This window comes from Myotis davidii, unplaced genomic scaffold, assembly GCF_000327345.1.
Source record: "Myotis davidii unplaced genomic scaffold, ASM32734v1 scaffold2092, whole genome shotgun sequence".
Lineage (NCBI taxonomy): Eukaryota > Metazoa > Chordata > Mammalia > Chiroptera > Vespertilionidae > Myotis > Myotis davidii.
Genome location: NW_006283292.1, coordinates 24,322 through 28,100, shown reverse-complemented (window position 1 = coordinate 28,100; position 3,779 = coordinate 24,322). Strand labels below are relative to the sequence as shown.

Genomic DNA, 3,779 nt, shown 5'->3' with positions numbered 1-3,779 from the left:
GCCAGATCCAGCCTCAAAGCCTCTGCTTTTCACACTGTAGGACACCCCCACAATTGAAGCATGTGGCATGTTTTCTAGTCCTTTCCCAGGGCCTTTGCACACACCTAATTCAGTGCTGCTGTCCAGGGAGAGGCCAGGGGATGATTGGCAGGAGCCTGGCCCCACCTCAGGACTCTGCCACTAAAGACCCCCCAACCCCCAAGTCTGCAAATGGCATTGCATAGCCACCCAGTGCCCTCTGGGAAAGGGCTTTGTCCAGGTTATGCTCCTGGCCCCACAGGAAATGGTTCCTTTCCCACCAGGGCAGCGCCGCCCTATATATCAGCTACCTGAAGTAATGTTGCAGGTCTGGGTAGTCACGGAGAATTTTATATTGTCTTTGTTTGCTATGATCGCCGTGCATTCTCCTGTGGCCTTGACATTCCCTACATGTGCCCATTCTTCTGCTCCCAGCCACTCTGCCACGAGGGGGAAGGAGCTAATAGTGGTTATATCTCTGCATAAGTTGCTCCATTCTTACAAGGTCTACTATACCAACTCTACTAATTGCTAGCTATGGGATACTGGGCAAGATATTTAACTGTGGTGGGCCTGGGTTTCCTCATTTATAAAATGAGAATATTAACACTTGCCTTATAGAATTGTTGTGAGGATTAATTAAATCATCATATGTAAAACAATTAGCACTGTGGCTAGCAGTAAGTGCTTAATAAATGTCAGTATGATTACTTTTATTCTGATGATTGTCAATTCATTATTATGCTTTAACTTCAAGCCTGTCATTATTATTTACAAGTCATTGATATTCATGAGATGTCCAGAGGAGAGGCAGTATAGACAGTGAGGTTTTAAAAAATGTTATGTTTGGAGCACTTTTTCACTAAGGTGAACACAGTGCCCTAAAACTAGCCTGCCCACCTCTCCTCTTATAGTTCAACTTCAGGGTTCAACTGCACAGAGGATGTGGTGCTTTTGATACCATTGTAATAACCAGTTATAATGAGCAAAGGGAAGGCCAAATAGACACATGCCCCGTAAAGTCTGAGTTACCTAGGGAAGGTACTTTCTGTCAGTCACACCTGGGAACACAGATGGTGTGGCACCTGTAAGCACGGGAAGATTTCAGATATTAAAGTCCTAAACAAAGGAGTTCTCTCTCCTGCCTCTCTTGCACACTGGGGCTCCTGGCTCTCTTGTTGCAGGGGACACACTCCCCTGCATGCACTCACATGATCCACAGCCATATGTCTCCCCCACACCTCCACCCCCCACCCACACACAATGGGCTAATGGACAAGAATTATCTTGATGCTGTGCCAGACCCAGCTCCACCATGAAATGGAAACTTGGGACATTGATTTGGCTTTTGGCTCTGCTGAATCCCCAGCTGCTCCACTTTTAGGACTGGTTTAAGGGAAATGGGACTTTAGAAATGCAGATATGGAATTCCATACAAATAAAGCGTGAGTCTTAGAAAATAATTTTTCTCAAGATGTCGTGAGGACTGTACCCACAATATCCAGTGGGGAAAGGGATCACCTACTTCCCACCAGTGGACACCCCATTTCCACCAATAACATTTGACAGATTAAAGAGGTGAGTCCATGGACTGTGGAAAGAATGGCTTCCTTCCTGGCAGACACTGGCTGTTAGTTCCCTCAGGTAAGGCCAAACAACCAGCTGTGGTGTGGCAAACAGATGTTAGGCATTTGGTTAAGATTCCTTGTTGTTAAAGCAAGGTCTTTTCATTTGTATCTCCTTTTCTTCCAATTTAGGTCAATTTTACCTCCCTTTTACAAGGGAGTCCATTGGTTAAAAGTGGTCAGCTAATTAGAGGCAGAGTAGAATTCCAACTCAGGTCTGCACAAATAAAGCACCCAAGTGGTCATAGGAGTCCCCTCTTCATGGGAGGGCTTTCTCCAATCTCATAGCTGGCCCCTCATGCCCGTTCTGTCTGTGCAAGAACATAGGCATCCACCATTTGCCTTCTGTACACATATAAGCATTTATGTACACCCCTCACAAGCAGGCTCCACAGTACTCATCACCCCCAGCACTAATAGAATAAAATCGCAGTCTCGATTGAGAAAACTGGAGGCTCCAGGCCATCACACTTACAGCTTGCTCAGCTTCTTTATAGTCACAGTCCTGCCAGGTTTTGCCACTTTGAACAGGACAGTCGCACTTTGGACAGGACAGTCGCCCTCCTTGATTTCGTATTTGACAGAATAAAATATGTCCCGGTCTCCCTGGAAAAAAGAAAACAAAGATACATTAGGGCTCATTCAACTGACAACAGCAGACCATTGGAGAGGGAGCTGGTGCAGTTATGTATATTTGATATTGGTTTAATTCAACAAGAGCAAAACATTTACTAAAAATACTGAAATTTATAAATACTTGGAAGAATGTTCATAATATATTTATAAACATGTATTTTCAAGTAACAAAGTAGTATACATAGTATTATCCTATTTTTGTAGAAACCAAATTACATGCACATATATGATTTTAAAAGCCTGAAAAGTTATGCAACAAAGCTGTTAACATATTGTCTCAGTGGTGGATTTATGGTTATCATTTACTCTCTTCTTTAAACAAACATTCCTAAATTGTCTGAGTATTTTTTGAAAACAAATATATATTACTTTTACAATTAGAAAACAAACCAACAAACAAGAGTACTTTCTTCTTTCATTTTTTTGAAAAAAATGTTAACAGGTATCTCTGGATGATGGGATTAGTTATGGGTAATTTTGGTTTGTTTGTTTTCTATTTTTTTCTAACATGTCATGAAATAATAAATAAAGCTTTTAAAGCTCAAGGTACCAAGCTAGATGAGCTTTTTTTATGCAAAATCCTGGCACGTTGTAGCAGCAAGAGACCTGAGAGGTGCTGCTGCCCAGCCCCTCACTTTGCAGGTGAGAGAAAGGAGCCCCAAGTAGAAAGGGCAGAGCTTAGGCAGCTTCCCACCTTGGAAAGGCAAAGCCAACCCAGACCCGGGTCTCCTGAGTTCAGGGGCAGGGCTCTCTCAGAGCCTGCACTAGTCAGTGTATTTGCATCTGGGAGATGATGGGGTCAAACACGATAGTTCCGAGGTTCGTTTTGGGTCTCAGACTTAGATAAAGCAGTAGGTGATAGTGATTCCGTGGATATTTTAGGGAAAACAAAGTACCCAACTACAACACATTTGCTACAGATGTCTGCCAATGACAACACCAATAAAACATCGCCAAGGGCACCAGGACTGGCATGACTACACTAGTTTGTAAAATCAGAATGTCTCAATTTTACTTTAAGAAAATAAATAAGTAAATAAAAAGCTCAATGGGCTTTTTTCTTTAATCTCATCATGTCAAATGGATGGATTTTTTCTTCCACCAAAGTAAACTGTCACAGAGACATACTGAAATTCATTTGAACAAAATATTGAAAGCTTGTATTTTTTTAACTTTTATATTTTTCCATTTAAAAATAATTTGTTTTCTTTTGCATGACATAAGACTTCTAGTTTCTAAGTGGGATACATCAAAAACAAAAATACGCCCCCTGTGTCTCATATTTATTTTCACCTATGCAAGAAATCCTTCCGGAATATCAGCATGAGATTAAATAGGTATCGAATCACTGAATCTACATGTTAATACATATTCTGTTATGGCAGAATAACCAAGAATTTCCCCCAAAGAAAGATTTTAATTTTCTAAATATAAAAGGGTCTAAGAGGATCATATGTGAACAAACAAAAATCTCTTATGCCAGGTTTTTAGGCTAAAGAT

At 41.2% G+C, this 3,779-nt stretch overlaps 1 pseudogene; it reads right to left on the bottom strand.

Annotated features, from left to right (window-relative positions):
- The window catches only part of LOC102773000, a 23,260-nt pseudogene extending 20,960 nt beyond the window's left edge, over positions 1–2,300 (bottom strand).
- Positions 2,301–3,779: the final 1,479 nt, after the last annotated feature.